At 39.1% G+C, this 20,248-nt stretch overlaps 1 pseudogene; it reads right to left on the bottom strand.

Annotated features, from left to right (window-relative positions):
* Window positions 1–20,248, bottom strand: part of LOC112543754 (uncharacterized) — a 49,308-nt pseudogene that overhangs the window by 20,302 nt on the left and 8,758 nt on the right.

Here is a 20,248-nt window from a genome sequence, read left to right as displayed (position 1 = left end):
TAGGCTATGTCTAGACTGCAAGCCTCTTTTGAAAGAGAGCGTCTAGACTGCATGCGGAATTTCGAAAAAGCAAGCCGCTTTTTCGAAAGAAAGCACCCAGTGAGTCTGGATGCTCTCTTTGTAAAAAGCCTGTTTGCTTTCAAGAACGCCTTCTTTCGAAAGAGCACTTTCGAAAGAAGGCGTTCTTCCTCGTGGAATTAGGTGTACCACCGTCGAAAGAAAAGCCGTATTCTTTCGATTTAATTTTGAAAGAACGTGGCTGCAGTCTAGACGCAGGTGAAGTTTTTTCGAAAAAAGGCTACTTTTTCCGAAAAAAACCCTGAGTCTGGACACAGCCTTAGTGAGAGATTCATACAAAGGTTTGGCTTTACCCTCATAGTCAGGAATCCACATTCTACAGAATCCAGTTAAGCCTAGGAAAGCTTGTAGTTCTTTTGGAGTGGTTGGGACAGGCATGTCCTATATTGCTTGGATTCGATCTCTGCTTAAAGCCCGTACTCCCTTTTCAATCTCATAGTCTAAGAAAGTGACCTTTGGCTGACATATTTGGGCTTTCTTTTGTGAAACTTTATATCCCTTCTTTCCTAGGGCATTCAACAGAGACTCCGTTGCCCTTTTTCCCTTTTGCATATCAGGACTGGCAATCAACAAATCATCAACATACTGGAGCAGAGCTACCTCAGGGTGTTGTTTTTTCCAATCCTCTAAGTCCTTTTGTAATGTCGTCCCAAAGATATGGGGCAAAACAGTCCATAGTAGCTGGGTTTTGTGATGGGTGTCCGGATCTTCCCATTCAAAAGCAAATAACTTCCAACTGTCTTTATGTAAGGGTATTGAAAAGAAAGCATCTTTCAAATCTTACACTGTGAACACCCTTGCCTCCGCTGGAACTTGTGTCAAGATTGTATGCGGGTTAGGGACCATAGGGTGATCTACAAGAACTTTCTTATTTACTGCCCTTAAGTCCTGCACGATATGAGATGCCGTCTGGTTTGAGCACCCCTAAGATAGGGGTGTTGAAAGGAGAGGAGCCTTCTACTAATCAGCCATATCTTTTGAATTGTTCGATTAATGGCTTTAAGCCTATCCGGCTGGCTTTCTTCAGGGGATATTGCTTTACACGCACAGGGCCTTCTCCTTCAATGAGAGGAATTCTTACTGGAGTCACAAACTTTGCTCAGGCAGGGGTCTCATCTGCCCATATACATGGATTGATGCCTTCTAAGACCTCAGTCCCTTTTGCCTCTAACAGCGTCTCAGCTGCACAGAGGGCTATCTGGTAATTTGAGCTCTGTTTCACCGGCAGCTGCACTACAATCTGATCACCACGGAAGAAAATTTCAGCCTGCAGCTTAGTTAGCATATCTCGCCCTAGTAAGGCAACTGGGCATGCAGATGAAACAACAAAGGCATGCTCCAGCATATTATTTCCAATCTTCGTGAGGAGGGGTCTACATACGGGTAGCATGCTTCTTCTTCCCTCAATTCCTTCCACTATCACATGCTTTCTACTTTTCTTAACTGAGGGTTTTTTTTTTCTCCATCTTGCTGATCATACGGAGGAGGGGAATGCGTGGGAGAGGATCGTGGAGTTAGTACTAACAAGTTGTCATTATTATTTCCTCCCCCCTCATGCTGCCTTATTACTGGGGCTCTCCTCTGTCTGCCTTGAGTCATTTAAAACTTTGGGGCCCGAGTTACTTTTGCCTCCCAGCGTTCTTGCTTTTCCAGCCATTACTTTACACGTTCCCATTCTACACTTCAGCAGCTATTTTGGTCGATCCTGGGCGTGGAATAACCAATAATCAATATATGGGAACTGATCCTAGTGTCTATCCCGAGTCACAACTTCATATATTAAGGATACTAATTTCTTATCAAAAGACCTGGTGTCTGGCCATTCTACTCTAAAAGTTGGCCATTCGTGTTGACAAAATTTAATTAACTCATCTTTTGCCATTTTTACTCTATAGTCACTTTTAAATTTACTAAAATTCTGTAACATGCATCCCAATGGGGTTGTGGAGTTTTCTATCCGGGAACTTCCCGAACCCATATCTATGTATTTATTACGCACACACACACACGCAACAAGCTTTTACCATGGCTCCGTGTGTCAATGGAATGACACCACGCCAGCTTTTAACGTCCGAACTCAGAGGGTCTAGCGCATGGCTGCCTCACTAGAGACACCGGTGTGCCCTTGTGGAACCGTGACACTTAAGACAGGTCTATTAGACAGCAACAAATATAGACAAACAGGGGGCTTGGAGACTCGCTGGGTCACAAGGTTCAGCTGACCCCCCTTGCAATCAAGATATCCTGGTCATCGGGTATCCCCTTGCAGGATTCTTGGGGTGGCTGGAGTCAGCTTAAGTCTCAGACCTGGTCAGCGACAGTCATTCCTCACATAAACTTTTGGTTTCACAATTTAGGTTTCCAACAAATCATTAATATCAAAAACAGAAGTACTCCTACTAAAAACAAAAGCAATCCCTGGGGTTGTTCTAATTCCCCATAATTTCCCCACACAGTCCACGGATTCATGGTGTTCCCTAAGGGGCTTACAGAGGTTTCTACCATTCGGGTGCGACCCGACTCCACAATACCGTGTTTCTTCGATGTTCAGACTTAGTCTGAACGCAAGAGTCCTCGAAGGACAATACCGTGTTTCTTCGATGTTCAGACCTAGTCTGAATGCAAGAGTCCTCTAAGGACAGTCCTCGAAGGACTAACACTACCAAAAACACAGGGAATAGGTATACTCACTCCGTCTACGCCCCGGCGCCTTCTCTTCGGACCTCACAGCCTAGTTGACTCGTTCAATAGAGACTCCTTTAACTTTCCGGATGTCCCGACTCACGCTTTCAGTGCCGTGACGGACTCAAACAGTCCGGTGCGCACTTCACGGTCACCTACGACGGTCTTGTCGTCCGACTCCGGAGTAGTCCAAGGGAAGTCCCTTCGTGGTCGCCAAATTTGTTGCGTAAATTGCAAGGTTCGTCCCCTGGAGGCTAGTCTAATTTGCCCACAGAAGAGAGTCACACTTTTAGGCTGGGTCCAACTCAATTTTATTGGTTGCAAACAATGTTTGGCCAAGGAGCTCAGTGCTCAAAGCAAAGCCGACGACGGGCGTTGGCTAAGCATCTTTTTATACTTTCTTTAACTTTCTTGTCTAACTTGGCATGTCTTGATTTGTTAGCTTAGCTTCGTGTTGCAGCGTTATTGGTTAGCATACTTCAACTTTATTCCACTCAGTAACAACCACCAGTATACCTTACTTAGGCAATTAGCAAATTTCCTGACTCATGTAGTACGTGCAGCCTAGTCCTTGAGAAATGGGTTTGAACAGCTAGTTCCTCTTTTACTACAACTTTGAAGGGTTTTTTGGAGTTGGGGTGTTTAGGATACACATTCATTATCAACAATGTTAACATGAAAAATTAAAAATTAGTAATATAAAGTGGGTGAGGTAATAACTTTTTTTGGATCAAATTCTATTGGTGAGAGAAACAAGTTTTTGACAAAGCTCTTCTTCAGAAAGCTTGTACCTTAGCTACCTTCTTTACTCTTCTGGGGCCAAATGACTACAATAACATTGGATAGATAGTCTTGTATAGCACAATTGTTATGTTATATCTGGAGAATATTTTTTTAATTAAAAGAGTGTTTTTAAAATATGTTTCTATTAAAATGACTTGAACAGCAAACCGTTTTTAACCAAATTGACATAAGAATTGGAAATATTTTGTAATCATGTAAGCAAACTGGTAGAAGATTGAAAAATCTCCTTCAGTACACTCATGTCAATCTTTCTTGCTCAAGAAATCAATGGGATAATAGACAAAGACAATTTTCTGTGATTTGGAATTTTGATAGAGTGCATTTTCTTCTTTGAAAACTGGGTTTTCAGTGTATAGCCAGGGAAAAGAAATATTACCACTTCTTGGGTAGTTTAAAATATTGTCTGTCTTAAACTTAGAATAGGATCCTTTACTTTGAGCAAATGTTGAATGGCTTTCTGCAATAGTAGTAAAATTCATCCAACCTTGCACAAGCCCTAAGTGTCTTAATCCTCCCCCCCCCCCCCTGCATTTAATCCCCAGGTTAAGGGGTTTTATTTGGCAGGGGCCCCTGTGCAGGGCCTCTACACACAGCAAATTTCATCCTATATTAGCAACAAGTTATTCAATGCATTCAGTAATACGATGCACTAATGTGTAGTTAACATACCAGCATGTAATTTTGTGTCAGAGCTGAATCTAGAGCCCAAACAAAAGCCCACTGCCTAGCCCGTATGCTATTAAAACACAGAGAGGTTAGAAAGGAGGAATATTCCTTTTACCCTACAAAAGAACAGCCAAAGGAGCCAGTCTTGAGAAAAATAGTTCCAACGACTGGGTGAGCCTAGTTTGGCCTTTATGTGCAATCATATCAATGAGAAGGAAGATTGCATGATTCCCACAATGACAGATCTGCTTCTTTCCTACTTTCTGCCAAGCTGTACATCCACAAAGAAGGATTCAGTAACACATAGAACATGAGAATTCATCTTGAATTCACACTTGTCCTTTCTGTGCATGAGATCACCCTGGCTTGGCTACCTAGAGGACCTCTCCAACTCAGGGAGATGGGGCAGCTTTTGCTGCTAATACAAAGTTTGCTTAATGGCAAACAGTGTTGAGTTCAGAAATGTTTCTGCATCCTGAAATACCAAAATCTGAATGAAAAAGAGGATTACTGATCAGATCAGAAAAGTCACTGCATCAAAGTTTAAACTTTGGCCATTGGAGAGAAAATATTGCTTTGGCTATATTGAATGTGTTAGCAATATAACCTTGTATTCTGAACAAATGTTACCCAAATCTTCTGCTGGGGAAAATTTTGTTCTTAAATTGTAAGTTCTTAGGGCAGGGATTGTATTTCACTGTGTTTGTAAAATGCCCAGCACAGTGGGGCCCCAACCAGGTTGAGGCCTCTAGATGTTAACACTATATAATAAAAAGTTTGGCATTTTAATGATCATTACCACCCACCTTTTATAATAATGTAAGCTCATTTGTAGCATTTTGACTTCACTTGTAATGTTCACAAGAGATTAAGACAGTTGGTGTATGTCCACACTGCCTCTGGGAATGAGCCTTTCATCCCTGGTTCACAGACTTATGGCAGTAGAGTTTGCTCTGTAGACAGTGTGGCTCTGGCTGCAGCTTGTTGGTGAAGCTTGAGTGGTGATTTTACTGAAACTTAATGGGACACAGATGCCATGTTTCCTGCTACATTTTGAAAATGTGACTGAAGCTGCTAAATCACTTGGGTAAATTTTCCAAAAGCACATAAGAATAATAAGTATACCACCTGTGTGATCTTCGTTTTCATTTTATATCTGGTTTGTGGCAAAAGCCTTACAGTCCTTAGTCTGTTACCCATTTTATAGACCTCCACCCACCTTCCGAACATCTTAGTAAATTAGTAGATGTCCTGTAAGAGCCTCTTAACCAGTGATCTACCTAGGAGAGAATAGAATGAATGTAGCCGCTTGTGATATGAATGATGCAAAGTGTGCCTATATGTTATATGACCACTGTATAAATTCTTGTAATAGAGAAATTTCTAGAAATCACAAGTATTGCTTGAAGCCTAACACAGGTGTCTGTGTCATGAGAAACAGAGCTGTGGTGGCATTATGTTGGCAATCTCAATAGAGAGATCTTGGGAGTCCTGGGCAAGCAGAGTGACCTATGCGCTCAACTTTAGAAAGAGCTGCCTTCAAGGTGGAGGCATGTTAGTAGAGTCTAAGGGGATCTTGTGCTGCCACTCACTGAGCTGTACATGTTATGTCAATAATCAGAGAGCTTCAGTCTCTATGATTGTCAACCTGACACCTCTCATCATCATCAAAATTCACACAGAACATTATTTTTGCCATAACATGAATTTTCTGCAGTTCTGTGCTCATGAGCTGTGTGCTGGGAATACAAGAGGATGTGCAGATTTTAAAACATATTATTGAAAGGAAATAAATTCTTCTTAACTTTCAGAAAGTTAGTAAATTTTGGACAGAATGAGGCCAAAATTTCCATCTACTGTAGCTCTCTAACTGGACAGATACACCCCACAATATATTTTTTTTCCTATTCAAGATTTATTTTTGAATTCTTATTACTTATTACTGTGTCTCCTCTTGGTAAGTTTTTTTCACTAAGAGAAACTGTGCAAGAAATGTCTACCTAAGTTCTTTTAGTCTCCAATTCTCCCTCACTTTAAGTTCATGCCCCCTTATTATTCTATTTAACACTAGCTCAGATAGCCTGCAGCAACCCTCTTCTGTGTTCCCTTCAGGATTGCTTACACCTTAATCGAGATCCCTTTTAAACTCCTTCTCTTTCCATCTGCCACAGAATTTCCCATACCTTTATAAATAACTAAGATTTCCCAACCCCAATCTCACTCTGGAAAATTGCTCCCTTTTGTTGCCCTCTTGGCATCTTTAAACTATTCTTTTTCCAGTGCAAGTGTGGCCACACTTACTCACATCATCCCACATGTGATCTTTTTGCTTGTTCCTTATGGAGGGGCTTTTTTTGTCTTATGCTGGTTTTCTGACTCAGAATTTGACTTGTTTTTTTCCCCACTGTTGTGAAGCACTGGAATATGTGTAGAACTGTAATGTACGCACATCCGCTACTTAGTGTGGTCTCTTGATCCTGCTTCTACTGCATTTTGTATTGAGGAGGATTTATTTTGATGTGATATTTTGTCATCTCTTACCTAATTATTATATATTACAATGGTGGCTATAAGCCTGTTTTGATTCCCTCAGACTCCTACTCAGTCTTATGCCATTGTGACCTGCATTTCTCTTCACCTTTGTATTGACTGACTTCCTCGCCTCATTTTTGTATCAGCAAAAAATGAATCACCTTTCTACACAGTTCTTCTCCTTGTCATTGACATATAAAAGAAGGAAACCATTCTAAATTTTGATGCTTATGGCAGCATTGCACTTATCAACTCCCTACATTCCCACAAGTAACCTTTGTCTTAGATATCCAGGCCAGTTCTCTAGTGCCATAGTTGCTGACCTTTATAGAGCAGACTTTTCTGCAGCAGTGTATTGGAAGCATTCCTCAAGTCCAGATTATTTGTGTGTACAGATTCTCTCATCAACATTTTTTGTTACTTTAACAAAAAATGGTTATAATTTCCTTTTCTCATTATTCCATTCTGAAAATCATTTGGAAAGGCATATATTTTCCTTTTCTCTTTTCTCTAGACCTGGTGGTTGTGTAGTAACCTGATAATCTGGGGTGGCAACAAATATCACAGAACTATTTGCCATATGAGCCAATTTGGTCCCATCTCTTTAAGAGTTGCCACTAATCTTTGCTGTGCCGTGTCATAATATCCAATACTCTGCCGCCTATGCTAATATGCCTTAAAGGCATGCACTGGCAGTGGAAAGCACTTTGTCTTAACTTGATTGCCAAACACCAACGTTAGATATGTCTTTAGTGCACATTATCACATTGCCCAAAGTATCTTACATTTTAATTATCATTACCAAACAATTAGAGAAAACTGTAAGCTTGTTTGTTGATTTTGATTTCACTCCTGATATGAATTACCTGCAGTGCTGTGGTTTGACATCTAGTAATTCCCAGCGAACTCTATTACATTTCTAAAGAATCCCCTATGGATTACATTCTCTAGGACTTTTAAATATGGGTATGCCAGGAAGCATGAATCCGTGATTTGTCCCAATATGATACGAGAAGCTAACTGAGAAAGGTTAGCTATGAACGAATAGGACCTTGTCTTTCTGGAAATAGGAGACCCCTTTATACTTTTACAGTTGCTGTATTATCTGATTTTAAAATAACATATAATAGTTTAACACCTGTTCTTGTGTTAAATCTGTGTGGCATATAGTGTCATAATGTGTGGTACCAAGATTCTTTGATTATGTGTTAACACGCCATATGCTCAATTTATATAGTCTTCTTCACACGGCACTCTAGTGCATGTTTGCTGTAAAAAATAATATATAAAACTTTTCAATATATAAACAAAATCTATTCCAAACCATCTTTTTCTTCTCTCCCTAGCAGATCTCTTTTCTCTCTTACTTATGAAGAGCTAGGTACTAGACTTGCTCCTGTCTATGTGGGAAGCAAACTTTAGTTTCCCGAGTCTTTTGTGTAAAGCCTTCACCACTCCTAACCCATTGCCTACAGATATCACTGGTAGAGATGTTGCAATATGCTTGTGACTTCACCTGAGGGGTATATAACATCAAACTTTATTTTTGTTAAATACCGGGTTTTTTTTTTTTGCTCTCGGGATGCTTAAACAATTTTGCTATTTGAAGAAACAAAACATATCATGGACACAGCACACTTGTTTAGACAAGTTGAAAAAAAAAAAGCTTGGTTCTCTTTGTTCTAAATTATTGTTAAAAGAAAAGGCCCAATACTAAAGATGTGTGGTGATTTTTTTCTTTTCACAGCTTTCTTTCTACATTGGTTTTTTTTCATAAATAGGGTCTAGAGTATTAAAACTTGAACACAAAATCCCCACTAAAATTGACTGCATTGAGATTCTCTTGGAAAAGGCTTTCCTTTAAAATAAGACATTGATATTCAAAATATTCTTTGCTCATTTGACTAATGAGCCTTTTGTTAGTTTCATGTGCTAAAGACAGTGGCTCTTCAACTGCTTATTAAAAAGGTCTGACTGACTGACTTACACATTAATGATAGAGAGGAAAGTCTCCTTTCAAGAGACATGCCTGTGAAGAAGAAACTAGACATCAAATCCTTATGCTGGTGTTAAAGCATTTTCTGAAAAAAATCATGTGAGGTTCTGTAGTGTGGAGATGGCTATGGGCCTTTGAAAAAAAATTCTAAGATCTGCGAGACTGATTTTTTTTTTTTTTAGCTGTCACAATTTTTCTAAAGATTTCCAGCGGACACAGAACAGGATTTGGTGGAAATGTATCAATAGGATTAGAGTAATAAAATAAACCGAGGCTCTATAATCTTTAAAAATGGGGGGAAGGAATCATGTGTGGAATCTAATCGCTTCCACATAAAAATGCAGTGAAAGAACAAGAGTGCAAAAGCTGCCAAAGTCAAATACTGTATCAGTTTTATACTAGTTTCACTAAAACAACCAATTTTTCTAATGTTTCTCAAATATCATAACATATATAGGTAATTTTTAAACTAAATGCATTCCTTTAGTTTATATAAAAACAAAAGGATTCATGATTCCGAAGGCTTTGGCATTTAACTTAAACCAGTCCTAAATAGTTTAGACTCCTCAAATATCAGCATAACAATAACCTCTATTTTGGAACTTTGGAATAAAACTATCATTATTTTTAAAACAATTCTTTTGTACTAACTTCATTCTACACATGTTTAAAGCAGTTAACAGTGATTTATAATCCTTCATGATTGTCACAACATGTCTATTTAATATATAGGGAATATTATGGAAAATCTCAAATGCTGTGAATTTAGAAAGGGTTATCATTCCGAAACATGCAGGTGTTTTAGCTAGTCCAGAATGTAGTGTCCAATTTAAGTGGCTCAAGATACTGTGCTTGTTAAGGTTGTGTAAAAGATTTGCATTTTCTGCAGTAGCTAGAGAAAGGAGACTGAATGTACCATTATAATGTTCTGACACTGCTGCAGGTACCCCGGCAGGCAAATTAACATATGTCACCATAGCATTAGCATTATATGCTCTGCATTGTCGTCTTTTCACGTTGGGGTGGCTATTATGCTATTCAAAGCCCTAATCAACTGAGACCCAGCTATCTGAGAGATCACCTTTCCCTCTGTGTCTCATTCCCACAGTGGCTCTTCATATATTGAATCACTCATGTCTTCAGGACTCTGAGTTAAGCTCTCCAAACCCCGTAGCAAAGTATTTTCATGGGAGAACCATGAATGAGGAAAGAATGTGCTCCCTCCAGATATCTAGGAGATCCTATGTATAAAAGCCCATTTATTAATGAATAAATACATTTATTTAGGTTGATTTATGAATTAATGTCACCAGAAGGAATAATTGGGTACGTGTGTGGGGAGGGTTTAAGTTAGATTAGGTTAATTTTTAGTTTTATTGTTTTATGAATGGTTAGGACTTTTTTCATTATATTATTCTGAAAGGGTGGAAATTAGCCCTCTCCAGAGGATACCCACCAGATCTATTTTCCTATTAATTCCCCCTTAAGCCTTTTAACTTAAGTGGTGCAAAAGGCCAGTGGACTTTACACAGAGATATATTTTATCCTATAAGTTTGTTTGCAATTATGTATTTTTTCAAATGCTTTTAATAATGGTCACACGCATAAACTAACTCCCAAATTGCCTAAGATTATGCACCTGATATTTTATGCTGAAATAGGGATTTAGTCTGACAGATTTTTAGGCCCCTGAATTTGAATTGTTTGACCTAAATGTTCATCTAGACTCATCTAGTTCCCTTTTCCGCCACAGGACTGCATTGCTCATTGAAGTCCAGGAGTGTTGTAGCCTTGTAAGGCTATGTCTACACTGCACAGTTATTTCAGAATAAACTATTCTGAAATAGTTATTCCGAAATAGCTTATTTTGAAATAGCACGTCTATACTACAGGGAAGCCTCAGAATTAGTCAGAGGCAGGTTTCCTTAATGTAGATGTGCTATCTTGATTTACAGCCCCACGAGAAATAACTTAGAATGGCCCTGGTGAAGGGCTATTTCAAAATAGCAGATATGGAACATCTATACACACCTTATTTCGAAATAGCTATTTTGGAATAGGTGTTATTCTTCTTAGAATGAGGTTTAAAGAAGTCAGAATAAGCTGTCCGTTATTTCAGAATTATATCAAAATAACAGAATTGCTGTGTAGATGCTCGCATAGTTATTTGGAAATAATGGCCGTGCTGTATAGACACCTTAAATGAGACTTGAATAGGCCTTTATGTTTAATTAAAGACTTTTCATTTGTGTACAGCCCACCCATTAATACAAGCTGTTTTTTTAAAAATAGTGTTCATCTTTAAACTAAAAGTGCTTTTGCTATTTAGAACATGGAAAATGTGTGATCTAGTATGAAAAATCAGTCAGGTATTTTTAAAAATTGAACTGAAATCTCCAGGTAGTTAAATCAACATGTGAATGAAAGGAGACATTGGTGACATAGGTGTGAGCATAGGGAAGGTGTGAAGGGAAGGCAATCAACCAAATATCTGACTTTCAGTGTCATTTACAAAAGTTACAGTAGTCTGGAGGATTATGGCACACTGGTTTTACCTTATTACTTTTTAGATTTCACTTTGAGTTTACAGGCCTCTATATTCACTAGTCAGTGTTGAGTTGCACCCCCCCTTTACCCTTGTCAGTGCCCCCTCATCATCCCCCAGAGCCCTTGGGCACAGGACTGGCAGCCTGTTGGGACCCAGGGATGAGCAGTTCATGAGGGGCTGGCAGCCTAGTAGGGTTCAGGGAGGCTGGCGGTGGGGCAGAGTTAGGGGGTAGAGTAGAGAGATGTGGGGCTGAGATGGGGATCACAGGGATAAAGGGTCAATGGCCAGGAGCCCATGCAGCAGATCCATGCATCTGGGATGCCCAATATCTGGGGGTGCTAGAGCATCCGCCACACCTCTATGTCATGAGTAGTGATATTTATATAGTATTTTAACTGAAAATGGTGTCCAATGGTAATAATGTGATGATGGGCTTCCTTTGCCTGAACATCTGGATTCCTTAACAGAAATAACCCAATTTATAGCACACTGGCAACATGCTGTATTTAAATCCCAAAGTGGGAATCAAGTCTGGAAATCCCTGCCAACAATACAAAATACATAGCCGCTTCATTAAAAAAAAAAAAAAAAAAAAAAACACAGCCAAATCTTAAGATGAAAACAAAGTCTTAAGGATGCTCTTTTTTGTACTTCTGTATAGTCTCAGGTATGATTTATATTACAATACTTTGTGTATTGCTTCTCATAAAACAATACAGAAAAGAGACAGAATCACCAGGGAGGTGAAAGGGGCTGCCTGAGGTCACCCCAGACCCGCTTCGGAACTGCCCCACTCCTGATCCTTCCACCCTCCAGGCACCCTTTAGGAAGGGTAGGGAGTATGAAGTTCCCCACTCTGATAGGTACAGGAAAATTGCTGTTGTTACCCTTTGTCAGGGAATGAGAGGAAAGTGCACAGGTTGCTGCATTCCTCACTCTATCTGGGGAGCTCATTCTATCTGGGGCAGATGAATCTGGATCTCCTCCAGCCAGGGGGCATGCACCTGCCATGGAGCTGCAGCTGCTGTGTAGGAGTGCTTTTCACCTGGACCCAAGCTTCTGCAGTGAGAGAGGACTAGGGTTCTCCTCTCTCCCCTAAACAGCCTGCATACTGAACCGCTCCTCCCCACTCCATCCCAGAGTAATGATTTAAGTGAAGCATGTAGATTTTCATTTTATTTTCCAAAAAACAAAACTTAAGTACCTGAGCAGTGCTGGGTATATCTTTTAGTAATGCATAAAGATTGAGATGGTCACTTAATCTACAAAGTCTGGAGGTACTGCCAAAATGTTTTCAATACACTGTTATTAATAAGAGGATCAATCTGCATGTGGTGCTCAGCAGCTGTTGAGCATAGGGATGTAAGCAACAAGTTGACTACTGACTTGACTAGATGCTTCCCTGCCTTTCTGTCTCTATCAGAGAGAGGCAGCAAGGGAGGAGAGCAGGAACTGGTACTGGAGGGGAGCCATCTTAAAAGCCAATTCACCCCCATCACCATCTCGGGGAAGGGGCAGGGAAGGCAGAGGTGTAGTGGGGACCTGGCACAAGCCAGGAATCAGCTGATTCCTGGCTCATGCCCAGTCCTCTCCACTGCACTTGTGCTTTTTAAATGTATTAAGAGCTGTCAAAATCTTAATACATTTAAAAAGCTGAAGCACAGCTGGGGGGGACCAATAGCAAATTAGGAATCAGCTGTCCCAGTTTATGCCTGGTCCCTCCTGCTGCACTTGTGCTTCTGAAATGTATTGACAGCCTTGTGGCTGCAGTTTCCCCCTTATCAACTAATTGACTAGTCAATGGAAATTCCATTATCTAAATAAATGCCATTTAACATCACTAGTTGAGCATCCACAACTATAGTGGCAGCTACTGCTGCTCAACACTTGTTTGGCATAGGTCAGGATTTGACCTAAGAAGTTTTATTTTCTACTTAGTCATATTGGCTACGTCGAGACTGCAGCTCTTGTCCGGGATACTGGAGGCATCCCAGTAAAGCAATGCCACATCCAAGGAACCTGTGCGCTTTTCCAAAAAAATTTCGGAAAAGTGGATGTGCTCTTTTGCCATCCCTGTAAACCTCATTCTATGAGGAAGAAGGAATGTGTCGAAAGAGCAGGTTTTTCTGAAATTTGGTGCCATGTAGACACACCAGATTTCCAGAAAAGCCTTTCAATAGAAAAGTGGAAAAAGATACACAAATTGCAAATCGCAATTTGTGTATCTTTTTCCAACTTACCTTTGTAGTATAGACATAGCCATTGGCATGGTACGTTGTTTTTCATAGCAAGATAGACTTTAATTTTCTAACTTCTACTTTTTGAGAGTGCTGGAAAGAGCTCTGAGCTATAGATTTGAACAATGGTTTACAAATCCTTCCAGTCTTCTGTGCTTTAGATCCAAGATTTTAATGCCCTTTATCCACTTGGCAATAATAAAGGCCAAATCAAGGATTGTACTACTATCTGCTTCAAAGTGGGGAACTAGCAAAGGTGCCAGTGCATCACAGTAATTGCCAGCCTTTTATTTTGTTCAATGGTTTTTGTTGTTTTTTTTTTATTTGGTCAGGATATTGTGTGTTTATGTGTAATCCAAGGCTTCAGCATGATAGAGATAGAGGAGAAAGGAGCTTCAAAGGAACTCTAAGAACCCAAAAGAGGAAGGACTGCTGTGCTTATTTTATCTTTAAGCATCAGAAATATTCTAATTAAGCTCTTCCTGAGTTCATCTGAGTTTGGTACAGCTTACCCACAACATGGGTTTTCTTAGGTCTTGAGACTCATTTTTAATTATACTGCTTCTAGAGAGATGTCGGAGGAGAACCACTGAAAACAAACAATGTTGTATCATAGAATCATAGAACTGGAAGGGACCTCGAGAGGTCATAGAATCCAGTCCCCAGCCCTCATGGCAGGACTGTCTGGATCACCCCTGATAGATGTCTCTCCAACCTCCTCTTAAATATCTCCAGTGACGGAGATTCCACAACCTCTGTAGGCTATGGAGATTCCACAAAGTCCCTATTCCAGTATTTAACCACCCTGACAATTAGGAAGTTTTTTCTAATGTCCAACCTAAACCTCCCTTGCTGCAATTTAAGCCTGTTGCTTCTTGTCCTATCATCAGAGGCCAAGGAGAACAATTTTTCTCCATCCTCCTTGTAACACCCCTTTAGATACTTGAAAACTGCTTTCATGTCCCCCTACATGTAAATGTAGTGTCTCAGTTTCTCTTCTGTAAAATAGGGATAATAATACTTTACCTCACAGAACTGTGGTACTTAGGTACTATGATAATTAGGTTCATAGAAAAGTCAATTAATTAATTTAATCGGTTACTAATTGTAAAGGAAAGACTTGAGAACTGAAAGCAGTAGACTATAAAAGATACGTATTATTGTTAAGTGTGTCTTTTTTTAAGGAATTCAACTTGATGACATAACTATGTAAAAATGAGTCTCCTCTCACTATTGAAAATATCTCTGAATAATAACTGTAGCTTAAAAAAAGACAAAAGACAAAATAATTAGATTCTACAATATAAGAACGTATAGTACATTTTCTCCTTATAAAATACTTATCTATTCATTTCAATTACATTCTTACAAAGAATTTATGTTGGTATACGGAGTAGGCAGAGAGGTGCAATTTTAGATCAAAATACCCCAGCTACTTTGAAGAAGTTGCATGACTTGTGAAATTATATTTAAATCAGCTTCTTTGAAATGACACACGTATAGGTAAACAGATACATTTATCTATTTATTTTTTAATAAACCTCTGTTAAGGTTTCTTGAAATACTAGATTATTGTGTCAATGATTTACTTACATGGATATTGTTAATATTTTCTTCTTAACGCAATCATATTAAATTTTAATGACATGGATTGTAATATCTAACTGGTATCTAGAAGCTTGTGGATAGCCCAAAGGTTTTATACAAATTTATATGTATAAAGCTCTCCCTGATATACTTTGCCAGTAGATATTGTACCTTGAGTAGTCAGCTTTGCAAATCCCCTCTCACAAAAGATTAAAAACATCCTCCTATTACATCTAGAGATTTCTTTTTGTTATTCAAAGTCATGAATATATTTAGAAAAATGTATATGATTGTAATGCCTTAAACCTGAAAGCTACCTTGATTCCTATTAAAAATTGGAATATTTAATGTTTTTGCTTCTTCTGTGACTGTTTTTGATATTGTAAAGAAGAACAAAAAAGATTTCTGAGAACATATAAAACAAAAAAACTGTGTTTGAAGTATTATAATAAAACAACCTTCTTTTAATGCTAAGTCCCTTTTTAATGAAGATCCTCTGGCAGCTCTTGAATGTATAACTAGTTTATATCATGGGATGAAGCTGTCTGTTCTGATGATTGACATGAGCCCACATTACATTGTGATTCTGAAAATTAGTCCATAGAGGTCCTTTTCAGGTACTTCTCTGACTGAGAGCTGCCCTCCAACTACAGTAAAGCCTTTTTAACCCCACTCATTGGTATTCTAATCTGGAAGTGCTGTCCTGCTTTTTAAATAACTCAGGCATTCAGGCTAGTACCCCCCTTGACACATTACTTAGCCAAAGGATTCAAATGAGATTCAAGAAACATGCAGTACAGCACAAAGGGATTGGGATATGCACAATTAATAATCACACAGTTAATTCATTTTTAATGCAGGGAGGTTTTCTGAAATTTCACATTCAAATCTGTAGTTGCTATCTATCCCCATTATGCTGCCAAAACACTAAAATGTGAGAAATTTCCTTAAATATTTTTCTTGGTACATTTTTTTTTTTAAAACAATGCACAGATTTAAATATCACTAAGGTTATGATAGAAACTCATAGAATCCAGAAGATTCTATGTTAAGGCTCAGCCCATTGTTGGGGGAGGAAGACAGTGGGCATTAGAGAGAGTAAGAAGGGCACGATAGCCTTAAATGGTGAATTTCAAATGACTACTGTCAGTTTGTTTGAAATCAGAATATATTTTAATCGGTTATTTGTGGTTTTTTCCCTCTTGTTATTGTTTTGTGTTAGTTTGACTGATAGATTTCTACCTTATTGAGTGCAACAGGTTTTTCGAGTGATGATCTATATTTGTCTCAAATGAATAACTCATTGTGTTAAAAATTGTAAAGTAGGCGATTGCCTATTAGGGAAATTCAAAAAAATTAGAAAGTAGGTTGGTAATCAACCAATAAAGCTCCTAACAAAAGGCTTTATCTTGTTAAAAACATATTTTTTTTGCACATAGGGTACATCTATCCAGCAGGGCTAAAGTCAAATTAAGCTATACAACTTTAGCTATGTCAATTGAGTAGCTGAAGTCGAAATAGCTTCATTTGGCTTTTGACGCTGTCTAAGCAGCAGGAAGTCAAAGGAAGAACACTCTTCCTTCAACTTCACTTACTCCTTGTAAAATGAGGGTTATCATGAGTGGGAGTAAAAAGTCCTCTAGTTGGACATTATTTTAAAATAAAGGCCTGTAGCATAGAAGCACTATGTTATTTCGGAATAACACAAAATCTAAGCACTATAAAAATGGCACATAAATCCTATTTTGAAAATGTACATGACACATAAGTAGGCCCTGCCAAATTCTCATTCCAATTTTCTCAATGTTACAGTCATGTGCTTTTAAAAACTATAAATATCATGATTTAAAATGTTTAAATGTTACATTTCAAAGTGTTGTAATTGTAAGGGTTCTGACCCAAAAAGGAATTGGGGGGGGGGGGCAGGAGTGTCAAAAGACTATTGTAGGGGGATTGTGGTACTGCAACTCTTACTTCTGTACAATCTTCAGAGCTGGACTGTGGTGGATGATGGCTGGAGCCCAGATCTGAAGGTAGAGTTAGCACCAGTGGCAGCACAAAAGTAAGGATAACATGGTATGGTATTGCCACCCTTCCTTCTGCACGGCTGCTTATAGTACTGGGCCCTCAGTCAGAACTCGGAAAGCAGAAGCTCAGAAGTTAGGTATAACAGCAGCTCAGGTATGCTGGCAGGGTGCGGCCTTCAGAAGTGGGAGTCTGGCTAACAGCTGCCACTCTCCAACCCCCAGCTCTGAAGGCAGGACAGAAGTAAGGGTACCAATACCATGCTTACCCTAAAATGGTAACTCCCCAGCAAATCTCTTTTGGGTCAGGATCATCAGTTTTCTGCTCTCCCCCGTGAAATCTGTATAGTGTAGGGTAAAAGCATACAATAGACCTAATTTTAAAAAAGGTGAGTTGGGAAGAGACCAAATTTCACAGTCCATAGCATGTTTTTCATGGCTGTGAATTTGGCAGGGCACAAAACATAAGCTTTATGCTGTTCCTGTGCACACGGATAAATTTCATCCTAATGATTAGATGTGCAAAGGTCTGTGTGAACAGGTGAATATAAATGCTGCTTTTGCAACATATACAAGTGTCCTTTTTTTAAAGGGAAAATATAAACCACTTTTTTATATACTTTGCAGAACTTGGCTTGTGGATAGGATACAAATTCATTACTTAGTCTACTAGACAAAAATTATCCAGATAATCGCAGTAAAACTGATAGTAGGAAGTCAATGTGTGAACAAATATACAAAAATAGTAGGAAGCCAATATATGTGAATAAGTAATTCAGACACAAAACAAAACAAAATTAAAACAAAGGGACTGGATCTTCTCACTTTTAAACACTCAAAGTTTGTGTTGAGTTAATATTAAAATGTATTCTGAATCAGCAATGCTCCACGCAAGCAAAGGAATTTCCAGTTCTATGCAGACTACATCAAACCAAAGCAGGCAATTTTAGGAACTAATACAGGTTGGATCTTCCTGGTACAGCACCCTTGAGACCTGACTGGTCCCAGATGAGGGATTGTTCTAGACCAGGGGAGCTCATTTCTGGCCTCCCTGCCCTACTCAAGGCTCCCTCCTGCAGCCAAGATGTGCCATGTACCGCTCCCCCCAGCCTAGCTGAACCACCCTCTGCATAGTGCTGGGCTTCCAGTTGCCGCAACCCCCGGTGTGCCAGGACTCGCTGATCCTGGAACATCCATGGGCCTTCTGGACCACAGATGTTGCCAGAACAAAGAATTCTGGTTTATAGAGGTACAACATGAACAGAAAATAGAGTTAGATGACGAGCTAACTAATGGCATTGAAAATAATTTTATTTTCAGCCTGTACTCTAACCACTAGTGACCATACACATATTATACCCACCAACTGCATGCATAATTTTCAAGAGGAGAAGAGAAGGGGTTTGTAGTTATAAGTTCTTATCGGGGGTGGGGGATACATACATGCATATATGTCTCCTATCCATGGCCATGCTTCACAATGCCTATTGCTGGCTTTTATAAGCACAGGACATGAATGGATGTTGAGGGGAGCAACATAGGAATGGAAAGTCCTGTTCCCACTCTTGGCCCTTTATTCACCAACCCATTTCTTTAAGAGATGAAAAAATGCTTCCATTGTAAATTAGTATTTGCAGTTTGATTGTTAACTTGGTCTTAACAATTTGTGTTTATTTTCAGTTCATATGTAAGGCTGTCATTGTGGACTAAATGGGTAGAAAGATCCTGGGGTGTGAGTGTATGTGTATATAGAAATAAAATCGGATTGAGCTCATATTGAGGAGTCCAAGAAATTGTATTTTTATATGTATTTTATATATATATGCATGTGTGTGTGTGTGTGTGTGTTAGACTTGAAGGGGCCACAGGACTACTCATTGTTTTTAAATTTACAAGCTAACATAGCTACCCTTCTGAGATTCAAATTGGTCAGTTATTTGGAGTGGTGGTGTAGTTGGGTGGGACACAAGGTGGATGAGGTTAATACTTTTTTATTGGACCAACTTATGTTGGTGGAACAGATAAAGTTTCAAGCTATACAGAGCAATCCTGAAGAAGAGCTCTGTATAGCATGAAAGTTTTTCTTTCATCAACAGAAGCATGTCCAATAAAAGATATGTCCCCAATCTTCTCTCTGTAGTTCATCAATGATGTATATACAAATATAGAGCGACATGAGGGTTTTGTGGTGTTAACCCCTTTTTATCTTTTGTGCTGTTGTAAATCAATATCACTTGTTTCTAAAATGATATTGATTATTTGTTCATAATGTAGACCAATCAAATGCCTTTGGACAATGTGAGAGATAGCACACATTCACAGAAATGAGCTAGACATAGGCATTTTTGCTATATAGTATTATCTCCATTAAGTGTCTCAAAAAAGAGGTTCACACAATGGAGTTAATGTGGGTTTGAAGGAGAATCACAGCCAAGAGTGTCAATAATCCATAGATAACGCCATCCCTATACAGGATTTGGCATATCCATAAAGCCTAAGTGTTCTTTCTTCTATGTCTGTAACACATATGAGACCATGCATTTGCCCTGATACCACAGGGTGTATTTGCCACAAAGCAGTAGCTGTATTTTGTTCTTGCAATGAAATTAAAAGTAAGGAGAACTGATCCTGATACACTGCTGAAGGAGCATTGTGTCCAATCCCTTCTTGGTTTTAGGTTCTCTTGATTATAGTGTCAGATTCTGTCCTTCGATGCCTGCATATGGTCCTACTGATTTTAATGAAAATGATGTATGCATGTCACAGGGAAGAATTAAAATGGTAGTTTTAAAAAATGTGGGGATGGCAGTAGGACTCCAAGAAATAACCATCCATTACGAAACCATGTACAGTAACATTGACTCTGCATAGCAGAACGCTTGCGCCAGGCCTGAGGAGGCAGAAAATCAGCCAAGAAATGGGGGCATTATACTGTCAACTATTTATTTCCCCCACTCTGACAGGCAGCACTGAAAATAGGCAGAATTGGATCAAAAATGGGGAGTTGCATACCTTCAGCACCTCTTCTGGGCAGCCTTCTTGGGGCTTCTTTGGAGTGTCAGGAGAAAGATAAAGTCACTTTGCCCCCAAATGA

This window comes from Pelodiscus sinensis, chromosome 7 (genome assembly GCF_049634645.1).
Source record: "Pelodiscus sinensis isolate JC-2024 chromosome 7, ASM4963464v1, whole genome shotgun sequence".
NCBI lineage: Eukaryota > Metazoa > Chordata > Testudines > Trionychidae > Pelodiscus > Pelodiscus sinensis.
The sequence above is the reverse complement of the archived record's forward strand: the minus strand, read 5'-3'. Positions and strand labels throughout refer to the sequence as shown.